Below are 27,373 nucleotides of genomic sequence, written 5' to 3' on the forward strand. Positions count from 1 at the left end.
AAAGACTTCCTTTGCTTTCAATAGGATTTATGCACTATACAAAATGTTAGCTCTTTAGTGTCTCAGGGCCCTCAGTTATGACCTGGGATCACAGCATTAGGTATGCAATCTTTAATGTGTGTCTTCTCAAGTTTTCATCATCTTGTTGACTGAATTTCTGAATTCTTGTTCACATTGTAGTGGGATGCTGAAAGTTGCCAAAAAGGTCACTGATCATCCTGTCAGGTAAGCATACTCTTACAGTTCTCTTCCTTTCCCTGTGCAACCTGCAATCTGAGAACAGATTTTATTCACAATACTTCCTCTCCTGTGATCTCTGTATAAGTCATCTTGCTATATACCCCCATTGGGGGTCTTTAAAAATGTTTCCTGCTTTACCCTTATTGGACTTGTTTTGAATTCTGAGTACGTGCAGTGGAGAGTCACAAAGTAAAAGGGGGATTTAAGCCTTCAAAATGATTGATTTTATGTAATTATATATAGAAGATGCTATTTCCAAATGTCTTATTCTGCATAGCTCCTTATGTGAGATATCCTTATGGAGATGAATAATGCTACCATCACACTGTCATTGCTTATTCTATAATCATCCCCATGGCATAACCTTCGATACAGGGGCCAGATTTCCAGTTCTAAGCATCTGTTACACACTAAGGAATATTTTACTCTCTTTATTCTACTTCAATCTTCTCCTATTGTATTAACTATATTATCTCCATGTACAATAGCTGTATGATTGAACCTGATGCACCATGGTTGACTGCAAAAAAATCTTTATCCTACAAATGACCATGGTTGACTGCAGAAAAGTCTTTATCCTACAAACGACATTTTTGAGGAACAGGATGAAGGTACAGAGACATAGTAAGTACTATGTTAACCAGAGGGGTAGCGTTGTCACTCTGTTGTAGCAAAATAAAAGTCTAGTGACACCTTAAAGATGAAGAATATTTATTTCAAAATGATCTTTCATGAATCTAAGCCCATGTTTTAGTTGGAAATAATTGGGAGAATTATATGGAAATTACAGAAATTATACAATAACAAAGTGGAGGAGTTGAAGCAGAAAGATATTTGGTGCAAATCCCACCATAAATCTATAAAGTGTGATTCTCTTTGTGGGCAACCATGTAAAATGCTGCTGCTATTATCAATGATTTCATAAAATATTTTCTAGTAAAATTCCTTAAGAGAATCAAAGGGGTGAAGTCCAAATCCAGCATAAAGATTACTTAGAGACTTTTTGTGAGTATGGAGTTTAACTGCCTCTTACAGAAAATAGCTGGAAATAATCTAAGGGGAAAAGGCCCTGTAAGTAGCCACAGAACAAGAAACAAAACATATTCAATTTCCTTTACTAGTACCAACCAAATGACACATAGCAAATGACACAACACTGTGCACGTTATCATGTTCACCAGAAATCTCCCATCCTTCAGCCTGGATGTTACAATTTTTCTTTTTAAATGGTCAAATACCTTAGGATGTGATAGTGAATCCTAGTCAAGTGCAGCTTCAGATGGTTCTGGCTTGTCAAATGGAAAAATGGGTTTTAAGTCCAGCAGCACCTTAAAGACTAACATTTATATCAGTAGAGACTTTGTGAGTCATAGTTCACTTCTCCAGACTAACCCTGACCTGAAAAATCATTCTTTCCTCCCTAAGGTTTGTTTCAGTTGTGACATCCAGTCTGACAAAGGGTTCTAACAAGCTCAAAAGTGGGGGAGTGGTGTCGACCAGTATCCAGGTCAGAAGCCATTACCCAGCGCATGCTCAACCTGCTCAAAATTTAAATATTTTTATCACCTAAAACATTAAAATTTAAAGTTTAAAAGATGGCCCTCAAGGGGTGGGGAGGGGAAAACAGAAAGAAGAAAGTGTGCAGTTTTTAACAGACTTTTTTCCAGCTCCAAACATACCATCCACCTCTTCCACAGTGCTGAGGAGGGGCGAGTTAATGGCTGAAGAGACTCCTTTCACTACAAATGTTTTAATGCAAGTGCTAACCAAACAAAGACAAGAACTGAGAATGCTACAGTGACTCAACGTCTGGATAAATTAGAAGAACTTCATAAGCAGACATGCCAAAAGGCAGAGAAATCTCTTCAGAAAGCTACTGAGCTCAAGAATCAAATACCTGAGAGAACTTCAGATACTTGGGCACGGGAACATATTTTGACTCTGACTATCGTAGCTGTGAGATGTGCCTAAAGTTCAGAGGGTTCACATCAAACGTCAAAGCTGGAACAGAGCTGAATATATTTATGGCAAACTGGCTAGCAGCGACATTAAATTCCTCCCCCCTGCACCAAGAGTAAACAAGAGGAAATGCAGTCGTGAGGTCCTGGATGAATGCAGTCATGAGGTCCTGGATGAAAAATTTAGGCTGCTAGGCAGAAGACTTAAGGCCAGGACTTCCAAGGTAGCCTTCTCAGAAGTGCTACCTGTTCCACGTGCAGGGCTTGAGAGACAGGCACAAATTAGAAGTCTCAATGTGTAGATGATTTGATGGTGTAGGGAGGAAGGGTTTAAGTTTGTTAGGCACTGGGATGCCTTCTGGAACAAGCAGGAGCTGTACAAAAGAGACCGTCTCCACTTGTCCCCAAAAGGAACCAGGCTGTTGGCGCTTAAAATCAAAAAGGTGGCAGAGCAGTTTTTAAACTAAATCTTGGGGGAAAGCCAATAGGAGATTAAATATCTCTGGTTCGGGAGGACTCATCTCAAAGAGTTGAAGGGTTAGCTGTTACTTTTCTACTGGGTAATGGATCAGAGTTGTCCACTGAGATGGTGACAAACAATATGGACTGTCTGCCAAAGTCTCGAGGCAGCAGGAGGAAGGTGGCGGGCCTAAATTGCCTGGGAAATTATAGATGTTTGTATACAAATGCTAGTGGTTAAACGTAAAAACTGTGTCATAATAGGTGATTTTAACTACCCGCAGACTGATTGGGTCAATATGTGTTCTGGTCAGGAGAAAGAGATTGAGTTTCTAGACACTTTCAATGACTGTACTATGGAGCAGATGGTCACAGAACCTACCAGGTGATCCTGGATTTGGTCCTAAGTAATGCCCAAGATTTGGTGAGAGAGATAAAAGTGATTGCACCGCTTGGTAGCAGTGACCATAACGTTATTGATTTCACCATTTGTATAAATAGGGAGTTGCCCCAAAAGACCAACACAACCACTTTTAACTTTAAAAGGGGTAAATTCTCTGAGATGAGGAGGCATGTGAAGAGAAAACTGAAAGGAAGGGTAAATACAGTCAAAACCCTTGGGGAAGCTTGGAGGCTATTTAAAACTACAATCCTAGAAGAGAAAGCCTGCTTGGTTAACAAACAAAGTTATGGAAGCTGTAAAAGGTAAGAAGGATTCCTTTAAGTGGTGAAAAGCTAGTCCAAGTGATATTAATAAAAGGGAACATAGGCTGTGGCAAATCAAATGCAAGATTGTGATCAGGCAGGCAAAAAGGGACTATGAGGAACATATTGCAAAAAACATAAAGACCAACAATAAAATTTTCTTCAAATATATTAGAAGCAGGGAGCCAGGGAGGCAGTCAGGCCCTTGGATGACCAAGGGGTAAAAGGATTGCTGAAGGAGGATAGGGAAATGGCTGAGAAGCTGAATGCATTTTTTTGCCTCCGTCTTCACTGTGGAAGACGAGAAGTGTTTGCCCGCTCCAGAATTGCTAATTTTGGAAGGGGTGTAGAAAAACCTGAGTCAGATTGAGGTGACAAGAGAGGAGGTCCTACAACTGATAGACGAATTAAAAACTAATAAGTCACCAGGTCCGGATGGCATACATCCAAGAGTTCTGAAAGAACTCAAAGGTGAACTTGTGGATCTTCTGACAAAAATATGCAATCTTTCATTGAAATCTGCCTCTGTTCCTGAGGACTGGAAGGTAGCAAATGTCACCCCCATCTTTAAAAAGGGTTCCAGAGGAGATCCGGAAAATTACAGGCAAGTCAGTCTGACTTCAATACCGGGAAAGTTGGTAGAAACCATTATCAAGGACAGAATGAGTGGGCACATTGATGAACACGGGTTATGGAGGAAGACTCAGCATGGGTTCTGTAAGGGAAGATCTTGCCTCACTAACCTGTTACAGTTCTTTGAGGGGGTCCGCGCCTTACCATCCCTGATGGAGGCCGTGGCAGGCTTGGCGTTGGAATTCCCAAGGCTTGTGATCTTGGGTGATTTCAATGTCCATGCCGATGACGCGGCCTCCAGTCAGGCGATGGGCCTAGGGTCTTCCATGAGAACACTGGGACTCTCCCAATTTGTTATCACTCCCACTCATCAAGCAGGATACATGTTAGATTTGGTCTTTGCGACCGCGGTTTTGGTGGACGGTATTACCGCTGAGGCGGTGCCATGGTTGGACCATTTTGCCCTCAAGGCTTGTGTGAATGTGCCGCACCAACCCTGTATGGGCGGAGAGCCTATTTTGGCTTGCCCACGGAATCTGATGTACCCTGAGCTGTTCCAAATGGCTTTGCGGAATCCCTGGCCCCCTGGCGATTCCCTTGATGACCTGGTTGAGGTTTGGCATGACCAACTATCCAGGACCATCAATGAGATCGCACCCCAACGCCCTCTGAGCCCTCGTGTTAAGCTGGCTCCATGGTACACCCTGGAGCTATGACAGCTGAAACAAGGGCTCAGATGGCTAGAGAGGCAGTGGTGGCATACTCGTGATGAAGTGATGAGAACATCTTATAGAACATTTATGAGGTCTTATGAGATGGCAGTTAAAGCCACAAAAAAGGACTACTTTGCCGCTAAGATTGTATCTGCAAATTCGCGCCCGGCACAATTATTTAGGATAATTGGGAACCTTACAACACTGCCTCAGGGCAGACCAAATGTGAGAGAATTAGAGATTGGCTGTGAGGCTTTTGCAAAAATTTTTGCAGACAAAATCACGTCACTCCACCATGACCTTCCCGCCATATTGGATACAGTGCAAGAACTCGAGGCTCCATGCCTGTCTTCTGGTTCAGTTCTGGATCACTTTGACACACTTAGCCTGGGGGAAGTTGACGGAATTCTCTCTACTGTACACCCAACAACTTGTGATCTGGACCCATGCCCCTCTTGGCTGATTAAATCTTGCCAGAGGGAACTTAGATGTCCTATACGGGACATCATAAATAGATCCCTCTCAGAGGGGCGTTTTCCAACACCTCTTAAAGAGGCTATGGCCGGCTGTCTCCTGAAAATGAGTACAGCAGATCAGCCGAATTGGCAAATTATCGACTGGTCTCAAATTTACCATTCTTGGGTAAAATTATTGAGAGGGCAGTAGTGTTACAGTTGCAGAGTTTTCTGGATGATGCTCCCATCTTAGATTCTTACCAGTCCGGCTTCCACCCAGGTCATGGGACAGAGACAGTGCTGGTTGCTTTGGTAGATGACCTCCAGAGGCATCTGGATCAAGGCGGCGTGGTGGTGCTGATGTTGTTAGATCTGCCGGCTGCGTTCGACCATCAGTTACTGACCCACCAGCTTGCCAACGCAAGGATCAGGGGGCTGGCCTTACAGTGGCTTTCCTCCTTCCTTGATGGATGGGGACAAAGGGTGGCAATTGGAGAGCTGTCCCAGAGGCACTCACTAAATTGTGGGGTGCTGCAAGGGGCAGTTCTTTCTCCGATGTTATTTAACATCTACATGCGCCCCCTTGCCCAGATTGCCCGGAGGTATGGGCTTGGGTGTCATCAATACGCAGATGACACCCAGCTCTATCTACTAATGGATGGTCAGCCTGACTGCGTCCCACAAAATCTGGACCTAGCATTGCAAGCCATGGCAGGTTGGCTCAGGCTGAGTAGGTTGAAGCTGAATCCAACGAAGACGGAGGTCCTTTGCTTGGGTCATGGCACTCCAGGAAGAGAAAGCCCCCTCCCAGTTTTTGACAGTGTGTCACTGAAAGTGGCACACATAGTCAAGAGCTTGGGGGTTCTACTGGAGTCTTAATTGTTAATGGAGGCCCAGATAGCGGCCACTGCCAAATCCGCATTTTTTCATCTGAGACGGGTGAGGCAATTGGCCCCCTTCCTGGAGCATCATGACTTAGCAACAGTAATCCATGCAATGGTCACCTTGAGACTGTAATGCCCTCTACATGGGGCTGCCTTTGTGCTGAACCCGGAAGCTGCAGCTGGTGCAGAATGCAGCGGCTAGGCTATTATTAGGGCTCCCGAAGTGGGAGCACATACAGCCGGGGCTGCGCGAGCTGCACTGGCTGCCAGTTGTATATCGGGTTTGTTACAAAGTGCTGGTTATTACCTTTAAAGCCCTATATGGTCGAGGGCCTGTCTACGTTAGGGACCGTCTCTCCCCATATGAGCCCCAGAGAGTACTGAGGTTAGTGGGGAAAAAACTGGTTGACAATCCCTGGGCCGAAAGAGGCCAAATTGAAGACCACATGAGAATGGGCCTTTTTGATTGTAGCTCCACACTGGTGGAATCAACTTCCGGATAAAATGCGGGCCCTGCGTAGTCTTGATCAATTCCGCAGGGCCTGCAAGACCACTCTTTTTAAGCCTTTTAACTTCTTTAAGGTCTGATGTTACTTAGTGTCTCACTTTAAAGGGTGTTCACTCACCCTCCTTTGTAACTTCATGCAAGGGTTTGGCAATTGGGGCTTTCTTTTCCTTGGGGAGGCTCCTGTAGGCGCACAACATGTCCTGATGCTGGGCCAGCTGCTTCTTCTGTGCCTCTATCGTTTCCTTGGTCATCTCTCTCTGGTGCAATTCTGGCTTCAGCCTTTAGGCACGAGATTTTATTGATGGCAGCGTTTCCCTTTGAGGATCTGCTCAGTCTTCTGCTTGCTGCTGGGCAGCTTTCCCTCCACCAGCTGCTTGGCCTTTTTGTAGATGCCCAGGAGCTCGAACACCTCATACATCAGGACCGCCAAATCAATGACCCTCTGCTTCTCCAGCTGGAGCTGCACCTCTGCCAGGGTATTCTCTTATCTCCTGCAGCAACTGGGGCAGGGAGATGCTATTGAGGGAAGCGCTTCAGCCCACAGCTTCCTCCACAGGCCTTCCACTTCTTGGGCCAGCTGCTTGACTTGATGCCCATAGCCTTCCATCTCACTGGCTGAACAGCACCTCTCTAATCTCCTTCAGGCTCATCTCAGCCTCCTGCCACCTTCGCCTGATATCTGGAGCTTGCTGAGCTGCAAAGGCACCACTCACCATCTGCTAAATACCGGCAACTTCGTGGTTGGTGGGCAAATAGATTCAGTGGGCTTCACATAGGTGCTCCAAAAAGGCATCTGGCTTCTGGAGGACTTCTGCTACCTCACACATATTAATGGGTTTCATGGCCACCTCTTTCATGCCTACTGGTAGTGCCTGCCGATATTGGTTTAACAGGCAGATGGAAGCCTCCCTGTTGGCATCCCACTTGAGGTCAGTTCTAGGGAAATGAATTGTAGCCCATCATGGCACGTTATTCCCTTCCTCCTTCTGTCCCATCATGGCCCAGGAATTGGGAAGCCTGGAACTGCCGGAGGGGACTTCTTCTGAGGTGGCAAGCTGGCCAGAGGCAGGGGGCTTGCTTCTGGAGACCTTCTTTCTGGGGGAACTCATAGATCTGGAATTCTTTGGTCTTAACTGATGAAGGGGACGAGGGTGAAGTCTAAGTGGCAAAGGGGAAAGGCTGGGTGTCAAGTCTGCTGTAATGCCTAGATAGTTTAGTCACAAACTCTGGTTCAGGAAAAGGATCCTGGGTAAAACCACTCTGTATTCAGAAACTGCCAGCCTGAACTCTCCTTCCCCCCCCCCTCCTTTGTTATGTAGCAATGCTTGGAAATGGGAATATGGGAACAAGATTGTGGTGCCTTCTCAGAGATAACCGGTGCTAAGAAAGCGTCCAAGGCCGGCCAACGCTTGGGAACGCTTGAGAACGATAAAACAGTAACAATGTGTGAATGTGCCCTGCATAGAGTGCCCCCGCCCTAAGGAATCCCTTTGATGTATACCTTAAATGTTTGCTCTTTGTGCATGCTCGCCAGTCTCTCAATCTGCTTCTACAGTCTTGCAACATGTTACAATAAACTAGAAACTTTTTTTATCAAGAAGGTCTCATTACTGAAACATCAGACTTGACAGGGAGCTTTGCTTTGAGCTTGAAGGACCGGCTCCCTGCAAGGGGCAACAGGGACACTGCCCTGTGTCCTAATATCTGGTTCCCGAGGGTGCTTGGCATAGATTGCCTTGGCCTGAGACTGAGATGCCTGTCTAAGAGTAGTGTATTTTGCAGCCATGTAGGTGGTTTAAAACCAAACTATACTAAGAAACAATATACAAGGACTAATCTAGGTGGCCAGGGTAACTCATAATCTTTGTCACATGAACCCTCAGATGACTGAACAACACCAAATGTAGGTCATTCTAGAATCACAGAGCTGGAAGGGACCTCCAGGGTCATCCTATCCAACTCTCTGCACAATGCAGGATCACACAAATACCTCCCCCCAAATTCACAGGATCTCCATCACTGTCATATGGCCATCTAGCCTCTGTTTAAAACCCTCTAGTTCACAAAATGTTACAAACACTTCAGAAGCCCTATCTATACCATAGTTTCCACTAAAACCTATGTCAGACTTGCAATCATGCAGTCTAAGGGCATTCCCTAGACTGTGATCCTCCCATGGTTAACAAGACAGATGAGACATTTTTAGACACAAAAGGGAAAAGGGAGGGGGTGAGAGAGTGGTCTCAACACAAGGAAACACACGTCGCTTCGTAACAGCTGCCACCTTCAGCAAATGTCACATCTCATTCACACACAATCTCACCACAAGTTCCAGTACTAGGCTAGCACAGCTTCAAGGGCGCTGGCGGGGAGAACTACTTCCCCTTTCTTTCAGCAAGCTTTACAAGTGTGCAGCCGAGGAGTGATCAAGCCCTCCTTCCCTCCGAGATGGGCTGAGGCCAAGCAGTCTCTTATGGAGAGGTTCTATCTACTAAATTACATTTTCATACTCACCTGCGCAGGTCTTCTTACTAGAGCTGGTTCCTGAATCCCTTTCTGTGGTCCGTTTGGCAACCCATCCAGCCAGGCCAGGCAGAGGCAGACAGAGGCCAGGCAGCTGAAATCACCTGGGAGCTTTTTCCCGGACCTGAGGCTGGCTCAACCATGGCCCCAGGCTGGTCTGGGGGCCAAAGGGCAGGGCCCAAATCCCCCCTTTCCTGGCCAATGAACCAGAAAAATGTAGCAGCAACCTTAGCCTTTGGTGGTCAGGCAGAAATGAGGCACAGGTGAAATCAGGAAGAAACAGCCATTTATTTAACGTGTACACGGACCCCAGACAAGACTCATGTCTAAACGAATCTGGGAGCCCCAATTTCAGGAAGGTCTACAGTTTTATAGTCACGGACAATCATTTCCAGTAAACACTTGCACAATTACAGGAAAGGACCACCCCATATCCCATACGTCATTACCAGCGTCATATTACTAAAGGAACAAGGAGGAGACAGGGAGGGTCTTTCCATACATGGCATTGATGTTGCTAACACTCTTGCAGCAATATCCTTCATAAAAAACACATTTGCACCTTTGACCTGCTCCCAAGACATTTTCCAAGGTATATTGCTCAATGCTTATTCCAGCCAGTTTCTAGTTCCTCTTTTTGGCAGCTGCAGTCAAGCCAGTGGGTGAAGGAGTAACTTCCTCTTTTCCTTACTTTCACAATCTAGAAGGATTATTTCACAGAGGCACCTAGCAAGCCCTTTTAAAATCTCTTTGATCTTTTGTTTCCTTGCCCTTGTGCCTAATTAATGGCTTTCAATTTATCTTATTTAATATCTTTTTATTTCAGCCCTGCTTCAAAGGTAGGCATCCAAGAGTCCATGTGGCAAAGTAATCCAAGGGGAGAAAGAGAAGCAGATACACATGATATGTGTCCTGAATTGCCCATGTCCATAAATAAAGGTTTTGCCAGACCAGAGCAATTATCAGTTTTGGAGCAGATATTGGCTAGAGTTATATGACAAGAAATCTGCATCAATAACAAAATAGATTCCTTTCTTTGCCTGGTAAAAGGAAAGAAGGCAAGAGATTGAGTCAGGTGTGTCTTCTGACTAGATGAAGGTGAAGAGGATATGGAATGTTATGGAAATACTTCCAAATAAGAAAATGGTGGTGGTGGAGATTACAGACAAGGATAGGATGTATGTGAGGTCATTCTTGATCAAACCAGTGATTTATGGAAATGTGGGTAAAATCCCATCTTTGGTAGAATACTAATATGGCAGGATCCTTTTGTGGATAAATGATTAATCACTGAATGGCTATAATTAATTATTTGATAGGCCAGTACTGGATAAGCTCAGTTTGCCCATGAAATGGTTATTCTCCTCAGTCGGTATGATGCAATCAGCTGTCCTGCTCACTCTTCTGGCTTTTCTGCCTTTGATTTGCTAAACTTGTTTTAGTGATCCATACAAAGCCACGAAAAAAAGCTGGTATCACATCAAAATGGAGGAGAAATAAGAGAAACAAGAAGCAAGACTTATTGACAATTATGTTGACTGAAATCTTTTGCAGAAACAACATGACATTTGTTTTCTTTAAAGGCTGAACATTCATTCATAGATGAAGAGGGAAAAAAGTCCTACAATCCAATTTGCTAGTTGCTCATTATGCAAACTCAATTTAATAACAGTTTGTAAATATTCAGTGTTAGTCCAATTCCAAGTTTGTTCAGATGCTTTTGAAAAGATAGATTTTATTAAACTAGTTCATCTAAATTGTTATGGAACATTTAAACCTTCTACAGGCATTTTGATAAGTCCCAGTGCATAACTCAAGAACTTTGGTACAGAAGAGGCAAGCCCCTGCACAAACATTAGATATTCTAGATCTTGGCTTGCGTTTTAACACTGATAGGTCTTTGGAGCAATTTCAGACATCTTTTTGCTCTATGGATGGTTTTCCTTGCAAAGAAAAAGCATACTGATGAAGTAATTGATTATAGGTCATATTGTGGTCAGTACTGAGATAGTCCTCAAGAGTTTAAGTTGAGTTCTTGTAGGCAGCAGGCAAGAGTATAAGCTTATTTTTGGCTTGTACTATTTTAGACTTCACTCAAAGAGCTCAGGGCATTGTAAAAAGCTCTTTGATTATCTCTAAAGTATCTACATTAGTGAAAATGGAACCTGAGACTTTTTAAAAAAGTTTTGACACCTGCTATTTTGAAAAATTCACAGCTGTTATTTATGTGGATGATAAAGATCTTTTGGGGTAAAACCCTATAAATTACATATTTCTTTCTGGGCATGTTGTAGGTGTATGTGAGCAGGCATATGCAGACAGGTAATGAAAAATAAGTATCCAGAGCTCTCCCTCACTATCTTGTAGTGTAAATTCTAATCAACCATAGCCAGAAGAAAGTCAAGTATTCAACCACTTAGGGAACTAATGACCCATGCGAAGTCATCTTGCCCAGTTAAAGCCAATAAAAGATTTCCAGCCAACTGGATGTAAAATAGGGTATTTAATGGATAAGCATAGCTTATTAAATTTTGAGGTCCATTATTGGTTATTTGAGTGACAGGGTTGTTAATCCTTTATTCAATCATTTGCTACTTCTGGTTTAAATTGTTTTGTTCCTAGTGGATTATTTTTCTCTTTATTTGCAAAGAACATATGAAACTTCATTATACTGATTAAGACAAATGGTTTATCATTGTCTCCTCTGACAGGACATGATTCTCCAGTGTTTCAAAAACTGAGATCTGTCATATCACCTAAATCCTTTAAGCTGGAAACATGAGGGACTGTACCTGGAACATTCTGTTCAGTCATTGAAACCCAGCCTGAGTTTCACAGTGAAAGCACAATTAAGCACAGTTACACCATTCTAAGTTCATGGGCTTAGTAGGCTGTAAACTTCTCCCTGCACATGTGGTGTTGCTGCTGAAAAGCACAGCCTGTCCTGTATTCTAGCCAGGCAATATGTGTGAGAAGTCATGCAACTGTTTCTGCTGCGCAGGAAATTCAGCATGGATTGGTTTTTAGCATGCACCCACAAATGGAATACATGGTCAGTTTCAGTGATATGAGTCAATGTATATTGAATACAGCTCATTAGTCAGCATTAGTCAGCATGTGCTTTCGGAGATGTGACTCAGTAAAAGAATTTGGTTTTGTTTTTTGAAATAACATGAATGAGGGAGGAAAGACTACCATGAAACAGGGATGTCTATTTCCTGTTCAGAGTACTAATGTTGCACCAGATTATTTATTCTACATTGGTCAGTTTTTACCATATATTTAGTTTTTATGCTGATTTCTAAACATGGCTGCATTCTGATGATAAAATAGAAGCTTGTTGACAACAGGCACTGTATAGCTTGATGCTCTGCTCAGGTATTCCTGCTTCTTCCTCTCACAGGTATAATATGATTGAAAACTCCCAGGTTTGGGAAGCCTTGAGTTATGCACCAATTTGCTGTGGCAACTGAATGCAGGTGACTTGGTGAACTAAAGCTTATTTCCTCCCTGAAAACCAAGATTTAATCTAATTCCAGTTTAGAAGTTCTGTTTGTGTGGGGGAAACAAACTTCAGTTCTTCCAGATGCCTACGTTAGAAAGTCATAAGAAATAGATTTGCGATTTTCAAAACATGGAAGCCTTGAGTCATATTCCACACATGAAGCGATGAGGAAGAGGGACAAACAAACAAGCACAACAACAAACCATGTTCATGCTACCATCAGAACTTATTTGTGGAGAAAGGACCCATTGTAGAGCAACCATATCAACTTATATCTCAATAACATTCAAAAGACAAGCAGAGCTGGAGGTAAAATTCTCTTTCTTCTTCCACTGCTGCACTTGGTGCCATATGGGTATTTTTTATCCAGTATAAGTAAATGTTGCTTGGGGAAGGGTGATTTTTGGAGGGATACTAGGGGCAGTTGCTCTGCAGCTGAAGCCCCTATAGCTGTATGCTGGCAAGTAGACTTGTCAGCCCCCAGGTCCCAGTGGGGGATCCCTAAGTTTTGCAGGCTCCTTCCTGCCACCAGCCACCTGGCCAGTGGGGGAAGCCTTGCCCCAGCAGCCACCATGTGCCTTTAAATCTGAACAGGCTTAAAAGAAGCCTGCAAACTGCCTGTGTTTTGGACTTTGTGTGTGCCTTTAAATCTGAGCAAGAGGAAAGCTGAATGAACAGGGTGAGTAGGCACCCACATTTGATGTGGGTGAGTGATGTGAGTGTGCAAACACAGCCTGCAAACTGCCTGTGTTTTGGACTTTGTGTGTGCCTTTAAATCTGAGCAAGAGGAAAGCTGAATGAACAGGGTGAGTAGGCACCCACATTTGATGTGGGTGAGTTTCTGATGTGAGTGTGAAGCATGTGAGAAAGGAAGGGAAGGGAGCAGAGTCTGCTTTTTGTTTGGAGGAAAACTTCACTTCCTAGGTTGCTCTGCTTTCACTATCCTGTTTGTCTGATGAAGCTGGTTGAAATACAGCAGATGGTTACATTCAGCAACTCCTGTGAGTAAATTGCCCCAGTGAGATCAAAAAAGCGTGTGTGTGCTGTGTTTATTTTGGCTACTTTGTGAGAGAGTGTATGTGCATATTCACTTTCATTTAGTGGAAATGCAGCTGTTGGGTGGACAAGGAAATGAAGACTGTATTTAGAGGAACTGTATTTATAGGAAAGTCTGCTGGCTCCACCTCCAAAGTTCCCAGATATTTTCTGAGTTGGACCTGGCAACCCTAACTGTAAAAAGTATCATTGGGAAAAATAATCATGTAACTATATGCATCATTTTGTTCTGTCCTTTTAAAAAATTTAAAACTTTATTTAATTTCAAAGTTTTTACAAAGTCCATTAATAATTACAAAGTAGGGTAGCAATACATACTGTACATATTTTGTTTTATTGTTTTTATTTTATTTGATTTATATTCCGCCCTCCCCGCCAAAGCAGGTTCACCTACTACAAAATGAACATACTACATAATGTAATGAGTGACACATAATTTTCTCCCCCTTTTTTCAAAACATTAACCAATTGCAGGAATACTAATTAATAAATGATCATATGTACCTTTATTAATTAATGGTATAACAATAAAATTTGTTGAAAGTTTGTGGACAGTTCATTTGAATTTTCTGTATATGCATCTAACCAGACTGTCCATTTATTCATATTTTTAGAGTTATTGTTTAGTCTGTCTTATTGGGCAGTCTAATAAGCAATTTTGTCTAATACATAGTACTCCCATATTTTTTGATACCACTGATACATTGAAGGAAGTTTCTGATCCTTCCAATGTAGAGTAAGTGTGTGTTTAGCTGTTGTCAGTAGTGTAGTTATGAAGTCTTTAATATTGGTCTTTAATATTGGTAGGGATATTGACAGGAGGCCACAAATTTCAAAGAATCAAGGCCAGATCTTTAGGTATATAATAACTCATGATTAGATGTATTTGCGAAACAATGTCTGCCCAGTACGTATTAATTTTTTTACATGACCACCAACTGTGGTAGAAAAAGCCTCTTGCCCCACACTTCTTCCAGCAATATGGCAACAGACATGTATTAAAATACAAGAATCCTGTTGGAGTTAAATACCATTTAAGTACAACATTTATGATTTGCTGTTGGATTGGAGTTGATCTAGATGTGTATACTGGGGAGTTCCAGATCTTTCCCCATTGCTGAGCAGTAAGAGTCTTTGTGCCCAGATCTTTGTGCCATGCCTTTTGGTATGGGGTCAGTACTGAATCTGATTCCAGAACTAAATTTTTGTAAAGCATTGATATTGAACCTTTTAGATGAAAGGATGTGGAGGTTATACTTTGTTCCATAAATGTGAGCGGTCTGTTCAGTTGGAGTCGAAAGTCAGATGATTGCAACAAGTATGAAAGCTGCAAGTATTCAAACCAGGGAAGCTGCTTGCTGCACAATTTTTCCAGGGCCAATTTCTCAGTAAGTTACCCATGATATATCAATAAAGCTCACAAATTTGAAGAATGCCAAACTGAATAAGTACATGGAACCAGCCCTAGCTAAAATCAATGTTGGCCAAAAATGTAGTTAATGGGGAGACAGGAGGAGACAGTTTTCATCATAGTCTATCCCATGTTGCATCTAGAAAAGGATGGATTACGTTATTTAGAAATTGTCTGTTTCATGGACACCAAATTGCATTCCAGAATGAACTAGATATTAAATATTTTCTATTAGCTTCCAGTCTGCATGGTAAGTATTATATTGCTTGACTAAGTTCACCATACTAACTGTGTCATTATATACCTATAGATCTGAAATAGCTAGACCATTTTCCATATATTGTTTGTTGGGTCTCTGTTTGGTATTAAACCTGTCTGATTTCTGTGTATTCAGAATTCAGCTTAATCTTCTCGTGAGTATAATCACAGTTTAGTAATGATATAGGTCGATAGGATTTAGGAAGTGACCTATCCTATCCAGTTTAGGTATCACATCCTCAATAGAAATAAAGACAGTATTCCAGAAATTTTATAGCTCATTATATACCTTATCTAACCCCACAATGGAAAAGATACTGCATTTCTTCAATCTAAAGGATTCATCAAACACATCACTACTGAGCAGAATCTCTAGATGTGCCCATAACTGCACAAGAAATTGTTAATACAATCAAAAGAATGAGGATTAATAAATTGCCAGAACTTGATGGGGTATACTATGGAATACTTTAAAACTTACCATCTCACCCTTGCTCAGCACTTAGCTGATGTGTTTAATCAAATTCTTAGTAATGGACTAATGTCTAAATCTTGGTCATCAGCTAAACTCATAGTGATGTTGTCCTGCTCTTAGCTCTGTCTCAGAACCAACAAGTCTGCATCCAAAGCCGCTATGGTGTAGTTTAGAACATTGGTTCAAACAGGCCTGGATTCTAGGTTATGCCCTGCCATGAAGCTCGTTGGGTGACCTTGACCCAATTGCATTATGGGGAGGGGGATTTCTTTTCTGAAATTACCGGTAATTGTTTTAGGAAAACAGTGGAGAGTACAGAAACGAAAAGGGGGAAAGGGGGTTATGCTACATGATTATGTTTGTCAAATAAAATCAGATAATACATAATGTACAGGACAGATATTTCTCTTTCATCCCCTTCATTATAAATTTAAGGTATAATCTATAAAATACAATAGTTCTTATTTCAGTTGGGGTACAATTGTACTAAAGTTTCAAATTTCATAACTAATTTATTTTTACCACAACACTGGTTTTAGCATTAGTATGTATTCAATATTACCTATTTTTGCCACTTCTGCATATTTATTAGAACCCTTAATAGATAAGTAGTATATCATGGTGTAAAAAAAGTCAATTGTATATCACATATAGAGAACCCATTTGTATTTGAGATATTACATTTGGAATAAATTTTAATTCTGCTTCTATTTCATTACCATATATCTGTGTATGATATTTTTTTTCACTTTAAGTTTGTCTCCTACTTGTATAATACACATAATGCACACTCCATCTTTCCGTAAATTTTGTAATAGACCTGCTTTTGAAATAGGCTGTTAATTTTGCCATTATTTCATATTCAGCATGTTTATTTCCCCATTCTTCTAAACATGGACAGATGTCTATTTTCCATTCTGCTGCACAAATAGTTCTAGCTGCTGTTACCATGTATTTAAATATCTCTTCAAATTTTTTTGGTAATTTATTAGGCAGAACACTAGAAGCATATTCTTGACTTCCATTGGGGATTTAAGCTTTTAATTTTTTCTACATTTTGGAAGTATTTATTTGGATGTATTTATTTACCAGTTCATCACATATGAATGGAGGCTCTATCTATGTCTTGACATTTCCAGCATTTTCCTTGTAATTTTTATGTGCTTTCTCAATGCCCTTTGGAGTTCTATAGCATCTGAAAAACATTTTGTACTAAGTTTCTCTTAGTGTCTGGCTGACTGTAAATTTATTACCTTTCCCCCCTAGTCATTCCCATTATTGTGTAGATATTTGTTCTTTAATGTTTTGCATCCACTTAATCATACATTTTGTTCACTTGTTCATGTTTTGTTTCCAGATGGAGTAAAATCTTATATATCCATCATAGTAAATGCTCTTTTTATTTTATAATCAGCTGCTCAAATTCAGTTGCATCTCTTGGAACTCCACCTTCAGTATTCATAATCTCCTTTAGTCTTGAGACTAATTGATAATATATCAGCCATTGAATGTTTACACCTGCATCTTTAATATCTTGCCACGACTTGTTTATCATCATGCCATTTGCTAAAAAAACCCATTTTTTATTTCTTGTGTTCTTATCATAATGTGCTTCTATTGAGAAACTCAAGAAATTTTAGCATGTAAACCATATTCTCAAAAGTCTATCTTTGATTACATATCTTCTTTCTTGTGGTATGATCTTTTAGTCGATTTCTTAATTCATAAATATTTGTGTAAATCTTCATCAAGATTTGCTGATTCTACTTTTACTATTATTTTCTTGGATTTTCAATCCAGTCCACAATCCAGACCATACCTGCTGCTCATAATATAATTTTATTTTTGGGACTGCTAAACAGGACTAGATCTACATTGTTTTTGAGGGGGGGCCAAATTAAAAATGATGCCCCCTTTTGGGCCAATCTATTTTGTGGTCCTATAGAATACAATGGACTCTATACCCAATTTGGCGCCCCCCCCCTCTGTCAGCACCCAGGGCAAGCACCCCCCTTTGCTCCCCCTAGATCCAACCCTGCTGCTAAACCTCCTCTTTTTTAAAAATAATATTTTGAAGCTTATTCTTTAGGTTTTGCCATTCCATATAAATTCATTTATCTGTCTTTTGCCACTCTTTCAATATTCTTTCTTCTATATATATGGATAATATTTGGAATGAAAAGTTTAGTTTTGGCAGCACAGTCATTTTGATTACAAAAATTCTTCCCAGCCATGAGATTTTTAGGGGTTTTTTTCATTTTAATAAATCTGCTTGTATTGATTTCCAAATTTACTGGTAGTTATTTTCTAAAAGATTACACGAAATTACTTTTTAAAATACAGGTATTGATTCCTTTTATTTTTTTCTCTTTTAAGAAATGGATTTCTCTTTCATCTCCCTTTGAAGAAAAATCAAGGCACCCTTTTGTAACTTCAGCCACTGAAGTTGTTTAATCTACCATAAGGTCGAAGGGGAGGAAAGTCTTGGAAGACATAGCCTGTCTTTGAACATCTACAGATTGAAATTCTGAAATTTTGCAGGCTTTCCCTTCCGGTCTTTCCTTTCTTCAAATCTTTGTTTGATCAAAATGGGATAAGAAACTAACTCCAAATTCTTAAAAAGAGTGAAATAAAAATATTGCTTGATTACAGGGAGATATTGGGTCAAGAAAAATTAGGAGAATTTCTCTTAACAACCTTAGTCACATTCTTTCCCCTTCACTACCTCCCAGGTTTGTTATGAGAGTAAAATCGGGAGGGGAAGTACCATGTATTCTATCCTGAGTTCCTTGGAGGAAGGACAGAATAAAACTACACAGGCAGATAACCTGGTTGACTTCCTGAGTAAATTAGAAGTTCACACCTGAATATAACCAGTGTATTTGTCTGTGACAGTTTCAACTATACACTGTAATAGGGATGTGCAGCTTAAAAATACATATAGAGGTAGAGGTAGTCCCCTGTGCAAGCACCAGTCATTCCCGACTCTGAGTGACATTGCATCATGGTGTTTTCATGGCAGACTTTTTTTATGGGGTGGTTTGCCATTGCCTTCCCTAGTCATCTACACTTTTCCAGCCTTGGAAGGATGGAAGGCTGAGTAAACCTTGAGCCGGCTACCTGAACCCAGCTTCCACTGGGATTGAACTCAGATTGTGAGCAGAGCTTGGACTGCAGTACTGCAGTTTACCACTCTGTGCCACAGGGCTCCTATTGTTTTTAAAGCTATTGGCACCAAAATTGCAGTTGACCTACTGCTTCCTGTCCCCAAATTTCAAATGACCAAATTTCAATTGGACCAAAAGGTCCGATTCTATGGGTCTCTGAACAAGGTGCACCCAGCCCTCCTCTATTGATTCATATAGGGAAAAATGTTTTTTAAAATGTAAAACCTGAGAATTGCCACCACTGTACAACCCAAGAATCACCAAAGCCAAACTGCATAGGAATGCTGGATCAAACCTAGAGAATGTACAACCTGAGGATATATGGCAATGCACAACCCAAGAATCCACTACAAAAAGCAAACTGACATGAAGTAATTCAAGCAAAGAACACAACTTTGCAAAGTCCAACCCCACAACCCACTATTTAAAGGGACGTAACCTTACACAGGTCAGCCTGGCAAGCTGATCCCAGGAAGACACAAACATTCCAGGCAAAAAGGAAGAGGGTGGGGGGATCCCAGTCATAGGATTATTTAAATGCTGACTCCTAATATTCCTGTTTAATCCTGAATATTGCTGGAATTTAGGGGGACTCATTATCAGTATCATGGAAAATTCTGGATACCATTCAGAGACCTGAATATGCAGTATATATTAAAAATACCAATAATTTTCAGATACATATTCAACTTGTTTAAATCTGAGTGCACATCCCTACACCATATTTACTAATGACTATTGACACTGTATTTATTTATAGATTAGATTTATAAATCACTCCATCTCTGAGTATTCAGGGCTCAGAGCAATGAACAACAATAAAACATCATATTGAAACATTCCAACAATTAAATAAAACTAGTGAAAAACAAGCTCACAGAGTGTTATGCAGGTGGCTCTAAAACATTAAATTCCAGCTGTGTCTCCACTTCATAAAAGGGCAGGGCAGGAGCATAATTGAAAAGTGGAGGAAGAAAGGAGGAGGGAATGCCAGCCAAGATGGTGCCCATCGCTGTCCTCAACCATAGGCCTGGTGGAACATCTCTGCCTTTCAAGCCCTGCAGAATTTCGTAAGGTCCTGCAGGGCACAGATATCATTTGGCAGAGAGTTCCACCAGGCAGAAGCCAGGGCTGAAGAGTCAAGGACAGCCAGATAGTCAAGGACAGTCAGTTTGGTGTAGTGGTTAAGTGCACAGAGTCTTATCTGGGAAAACCAGGTTTGATTCCCCACACCTCCACTTGCAGCTGCTGAATGGCCTTAGTTCAGTCATAGCTCTTGTAGGAGTTGTCCTTGACAAGGGTGTAGACTTTCCAATTTCCCCAAGGGGGCTGGGGCTCAGCCAGAGGCATTACTATGATAGGTCCCTAAAAGAACTGGGATCCAATGACATCAAAGGAAGGAGCCAGTGACATCACAGGGAGGGGCCTTCATTATGACTATCTATGGAAGCGGGACTATGGGGGATTTAGGGAGACGCTCCCCAGAAATTTAGCAGGAACCCCGCTAACAATGCCCCTTGGCTGGGCCAAACCCAAGAAAAGTAGGAGTTGGCCAGTGGTTATAGTGGTGTCTCAGCAGTCTCCTACTGTGTCCTGTTTTTGAAATTCACTTTTAGAATCAATATTCACTTGAAGATCTGCTAATATACATATCATGTGCATAGGATAAACTAATAGTCACAAATTTGACAGTAAAAGGTAACACAGAAAAGCCTTTAGGGGAACTTTTTAAAAAGTTTCCCTAGATGTTCATTTGCAGGTGTCTTGTTTCTACCTTATTTATAAGGGTGACATTGTACTGGAATTTACAAAATTATGGCATCACAGATACCTTCATTTGGTAAATGCATGCCTGAAGTTTCTGAGTACAGCAGAATAGAAAACAATTGCTATGCGTTCAAAGCAACTGTGCAATAAAACAGCTACTCTGAGGTCCCCATTGAGTGTCCTCACTCCTCCACTTGCAGCTGCTGGAATAGTCTTGGGTTAGCCATAGCTCTCCTAGGAGTTGTCCTTGAAAGGGCAGCTTCTGTGAGAGCTCTCTCATCCCCACCCACCTCACAGTGTGTTTGTTGTGGGGAAAGGAGATAAAGGAGATTGTAAGCCTGATTCAGAGAGAAGAGTGGGGTATAAATCTGCAGTCTTCTTCTTCTTCCTGAAAGGTTCAAGTGTTCTCCTACACAGATTTCTCAGTCTTGTGATTCTTGAGGTCAGATTTGTGTCCATTATGTCTGGGGATCTGAAAGACATTTTCCTGCCATCTATGCCTGAAGGAGTGTTTCCAACATATGCAAGAACAAAAGAACACTTCAGTCTTCCAGGACACTCAATGGGGGACCTTAAAGTAGCTGCTTATTGCAAAAGAACTTCAGAAACAGATGGGGATAGGAGATTGCTGAATTGCAACACTCAGAACAATAGAACCCCCAAGACTTAACAGAGATATTGGCTTCTCTCACTACACATGCTAAGTCACTCTGTTCTCACTTATACCCAGAAATCAACTATGTTGTTCAAAATAGTGCCAGTGGACTCAAACTTAGTTATCACATCCCTTGTTAATTGCTTTATTATCTATATACCAATTTACTGCAATTTTCATGTCTTACCTAATGTGTTATTCCAATCTTAGCTGTATGTATTGCTCAGTTACTTAGACTTTTTACTCCAATTAGCTCTTCCTTGCAATTTAACCCCCTCCCCCTTACCTATATGTAATATTTGAAGGAATCTGTTTCACTTAATCTTAGGGAGTGAACATACTAAGTCTCTCAGTTCTTGCTTATACCCATAATGGAACTTTACTTGACTCATAGGTACCACTGGATTCAAATCTTGTTCCCACACCTGCTTGTTAACTATTGTATTAGTTTGCTAATTACCTGTCATTCATAGATGTCTCTCACATCCAATCTCAGCTATAATCACTTAGTACTTATGAATCTTGACTCTAAATCAGGGGTGTCAAACAGGTGTCCTGGAGGGCTCCTATCAGGCCCTCGAGCAACTGGTTATCTAAGGCTTCTCCCCCTCTTGGTCCCCTGGGAAAGGAAGAAAAGAGCCAGAGCTTCCTTTGCCCAGTTTCCTGAATTGCATCAGAGAGATACAAAGAAAGCATCTTTAAGACCAACAAATGCTAATGTTTTAAGCATGTTTTAAGGTGTTTTTTAAAAAAACAAAACAAAAAAACCCTTTACTTGTGTTTGTGTTCTTTACAAAGTTTATATCTCTGCTACCTAATTTTAAATAGGTACATGCATGGCCTGACCCAACATGGCCCAACAAGGTCACATTTATGCCAAATCCAGCCCTCATAACAAATGAGTTTGACACCCCTGCATCCTGTTTCACCTGTATCTGATGAAGTGTGCTTGCACATGAAAGCTTATACCCAGAATAAAACTTTGTTGGTTTTAAAGGTCTAGCAGCAAGAAAGCTTCTCTTCCTATTGCCAGAAACATTATCAAAGTTTTCCCCCCACCCCTTTGACCCAGGTCTGTTCAGGTCAATACAGCTTCCACATATATGTTTCTTGCTTGGAGAAGGGGGGTGTTTATCTATCCATCTATCTATTCTATTCATACATTGAATTAGATTTAATTCAATGTAACTAGATTAATAATGGTTTTTAATTGATGTTTTAATTGGTTTTAAGACTAATTTAATGTCTACTAATATAATGTTTTATTAATGCATTGTATTTTTTATGTCGATGTTAGCCGCCCTGAGCCCGCTTCGGCGGGGGAGGGCGGGATACAAATAAAATTTTACCTTACCTTACCTTATTCATTGTCTGCTCTGCTAGATAAATTAGCGTTTGTAAGAAGGTGAGCTTGGAAGATCATTACACCACTGACTCCTTTCTTTCCAGCCCAGAGAAAAAAAGGGGGGGGGGAGTTTTCCTGCCTCACAATGGCCCAGGTGAAAAATGCATTTCTTCACAGGATCCACTATCCTATTCATGCCTTTGAAGGTCATTATTTCTTCTTCTTGAACATCTAAAATGGATTGGACAACATTTTCATACATTCAAAGGAATTTGTTACTATACCTGGCACTAGTTGCCCGGGGAAGGCCTGAGACCCTGAGCCCCCCCCCCCCCCCAGTAGTTTATGCCTATGGTCCTTGACAGGGCAGCTTCTGTGAGAACGCTCTCAGCCCCACTAACCTCACAGGGTGTCTATTGTGGGGGAAGAAGATAAAGGAGATTGTAAGTCACTCTGAGACTGATTCAGAGAGAAGGGCAGGGTGTAAATCTGCAATCTTCTTCTTCTGGACTGGGAATAACCAACAGGTTGTTTTCAGCAGAACATACGAACCTTTGGAGACATACTGGTGTATTACATATGTATAATAATTATTGTAACATTATGATAGATATTGTTCAGTATTTTTTACAGTGTGGGAAAGGAGAGGGCAAACACAAAAGAAGGTGATAAATGAAGCACGTTAAATTTTCAGGTAAAATATTTTTATAAGGCAATCTAGATTTCTCAAATACTTCAAAGGCATTTACTTTACCTGGAAAAAAACAATGTCATTTTATAGTCATTGCCTCGTGATGTACACAAAGAATAGGTTTCTGAAAAAGAATTACATTTTTAATGAAAAAGATTCAATTCTAGAACAAGATTCAGGTCATTACATATTTGAACTAAACTGTCATCCTAAATTACCTTTAATCCTGAGAAATACACAATAAAAAGAGAAATCACAGAAAGAATTTATGTCTGGAATTGTCACTGAAGAGGAATGTAAGTGATGCATTACTTAGCAACAATCCTTAGTAACATCTGTTTATTATATCACACACATCTTTATGATACAGAATCGCGATTAGTTCCTATTACTTTTTAAACAAAATCAGTATTATAGAAACGAAAGGTTTTTTCTTTGCTAAAAAAAATCCCCTGATCTCTTCTTTCAGAGCTTTACTTTTTGTGATGGACATCTGATGTCTTTTGAAAAGCCCTTAAAGAAAGGGGCCTTAATGATGGCCTAGAACACTAGAGTAATGGAGAAAGAAATACGTATGTCATCCTAAATTCCTTGGAAGAAGGAAGGGATTAAAATACTCTACATCAGTGTTAAGAGATATATCTCCCATAATATAACATCGACACTGAAGTCTAGGCTTCCCAATCCCCAGGTCCCAGCGGAGTATCCCCCGGTTTTACAGGCTTCTCCTGCCCCCAACCAGCTGGCTGATGACAGGAAGCCACACCCCCACAGCCACCAGTACCTCTAGATCTCCTGCAGGTTAAAAAAAACCTGCAAAAAGGTCCTGTTTTAAAATGCCTCTTTGTGTGTGTGAGCCCCTTTAAAGTTGAGCAGGAAGTACTTCATGGGGAAGGGTCAGAAGCAGAGCTTCTGTTTGTTTTGCTTTCATTTCACAGTAAGTATGAGTGTGTGCCTGTGAGAGAGAGAGAGAGCAGCGTAGCCCCTGTAATTGTCAGATGTCATTGTGGAGGAACCAGACACACACAGAGATAGTACTTTTCAGAAGTCTTTGTAGGGGAGGCAGTAATATTGTGTGTCTGTGTCTGTGCTTGTTTTGCATTGTTTTCAGAGTCTTTGTATAGGAGACTGTTTATGGGATAGAGGAATACTCCACCTCTCTCTCTCTTTTGTTTGCCTGTGTTAGACTGAAGAACAGCAATTCCTGTGAGTAAAGCCCCAGTGAGATCACAAAAATGTGAGCTTGCAAACTCTGTGCATTTTGGCTGCTTTTTGTGTGTTTACACTTCCATCTACTAGAATTGCAGCTATTGGGGGATGAGAAAATGATGACTATTCAGGTGAACTGCACTGCTGTATTTTTATGCATTTATTTTGGAAATGGGAAAGTCTGACTCCGCCTCAAAGTCTTCTGGCTCTACCCCAAAGTCTCCTGGCTCCACCCCTAAGTCCCCAGATATTTTCTGAATTCGACTTGGCAACCCTACTGAAGTCCCATTAATCAGGCTATGTCTGTCATGATGGTGTGGATTAAGTCAAGATCTGAACATTTAATTTGGGTGGGGTAGAATCTGTCCTTTTGAGTCTCATTTTGGAGGCACAGTTGTAGATTCACAGTGATTGTTATTATTACCCACCAAGTAATATCATTGGGCCTAAGGACTTCTTGGCCTAGATGGAACAGTCCATACAGGCTTCCTTTCACATTACTTTCCTGAGTCAAAAGCAGCACAGAAAATCATGTCCAAGCTAGGAAGACTTTGGCAAAACTTTGGACATGACTGAATTCAAATTGTACAAGCTGTTGGGAAGGGTACTGGTTCTGGTAGTCCAGATCTGTCTTTAATTAAAAGAGTGCACAAGGCTTTAATGTAGCAGTGCTTGTATTAGACCTGACCATGTGCTTGCAAAGTTTCAGAGTTGCACAGAGGCACTTTCAAGTTGAAACAAAGTAATATCTATTTTATTCTAGAAATACATGTTAGACAGTGCATGAGAGAGAAGAATAGGATTCCTAGGCTATTTAGCCAGCAGTTGGGAGTGGATGTAGAGAGGAGCACCCTGGACTTTTGTGTGTGTGGAAGGGAGGAGGTAGGGCTGCCAGTATTAGCCCCCCGGTCCGGGCCGGAAATCTCCCGCCCAGGAGGTTCTCAACCTGCCGGCCCACATTGAGCCGGTGGGGGGAACCTCCCCCTGCATCGCTGGAGTGATGATGACACCCGGAAGTGACATCATCAAAATGGCAGCATTCTGTGCAGGACCGTTCTAGGCATTTCTGGGGAAACTCTATGGTTTTCCCAGATGCTCTAGCCATTTGGGAGGTAAAACTCTGATACAATAGGTACCATAGAGTTTTAACCTCCCAACTAGCTAGAGTGTCTGAGAAAACCATAGAGTTTTCCCACAAACCCCTAGAGCGACCCTACATGGGTGCCACCATTTTGATGATGTCACTTCCTGGTGACGTCATTTTGTTATGTGGCGCTTGGTGCACACACAACTGTCCCCCGCTGGGGGATGAAGAGAACTTGGCAACCCTTGGGGGGGGAGAGAGTTGTTTTTCCCTAAGGAGTGTTCATCTGCACTTCAAAGGGAGACTGTAATAATAAAGAGTAAAAAGGAAGATCCCTAGTGTTTGCCTAATTACCTGCTACTCTATGGTCACTTGTTTCTGGAGGTCTGGGACACAGGGACACAGCACCAGGCACTTCTAACACAAGCCCTGTTCACAAGTTACACATTTTCAATCTATATACAGTGCACACTTGATTTTTTAAAAATGCGTGTTAAGTAATTCTCATATTATACTCAACACATGTACAGCTGAACATTTGATACAAACCCCACATTTATGCAGGCCAATATGTGTTATATTAGTAAATATGTGATGGCTCTTTCTTATGAACATATGTATGCATGTAGATCAAGAATGTATACACATTCAAGGTAAAAAGTGAACAGAGCCTCAGATATCTTGGTATCTGCAGCTTTGATGATACCTGGATGTTTCAGTTGCCCTGTGCATACACAGCAACATCCATAACCTTCCTGAGGCTGGCTGGGATACCCTGCCCCCAATAAATAATGTAAAGATTTGGAAAAGCAGCAGCAGAAAGCAGAAACTCTTTAAAACCTACTTATGAAGAGTTTGGTGAAAATAATCAAACCTCAGTGGTACTGCATCTTGAGGTCTCACCTGCGACAGTGAACTTCATGGTAAGAAAAATGACATGGTTTTTGACCTAAGTTGGGCTTCTATCATCCATCCAGTTGATGCATTGCTCAGCAACATTCTTTAGTAACATCAATCTATTATACCATACAAATTTTCATGGTGAGGAGTCACAGACAATTAGTCCCTTTGCATTTTTAACAAAATCAATATTGTAGAAACTCATTTTTTTCTCTCTTAATTAAAAAAAAAAAACACCCTGACCAAATTTGCTTTCCATACATATTATTTATTTATTCCATTAGATCCTAGATTACACCCCTTCCCCCTGCCAGGGCAGGGTTTGTCATAGTAAATTTATGACAAATATAATTTAAAAGCAATTTAAACAATAAAAACACACTATCGCCTATGATACGGTGTTAAAGAATTCAGTAGCATCACTGCTACATGGGAAGGAATAGGGGATGGGAGTGCCAGAAGGATGAGACCATTGCTGGTCTCAGTCAAGTGCCTTTTGGTGCATCTTTGGCAGAGAATTCCACGAGGGTGAAACTAGGGCAGAAAACACATTGCCCCCCCAGTCGGAATAACGAGACAGGCAACAATTATGGAATAAAGGGCCACTTTATTAGCTTCTAATGGCAAGGGGAAAACAGTGGGGGCAGGTTAAGCCATGGGTCAACCCAGACCACCTCCTTAACCTGGAACTGGGCAAGCCCCAGGCCCCGGGTGTGGGCCCACAATGGCTCAAACCCGGCTGGCCAGGCACAAGATCCCGTTCACCTGCACTCCACCATCCTCCAAGCCGTACAGCCTAGGATGTGGACAATTCCAAGTGACGGGATCCCAA

This window comes from Heteronotia binoei, chromosome 3 (assembly GCF_032191835.1).
Source record: "Heteronotia binoei isolate CCM8104 ecotype False Entrance Well chromosome 3, APGP_CSIRO_Hbin_v1, whole genome shotgun sequence".
Classification (NCBI taxonomy): Eukaryota; Metazoa; Chordata; class Lepidosauria; order Squamata; family Gekkonidae; genus Heteronotia; species Heteronotia binoei.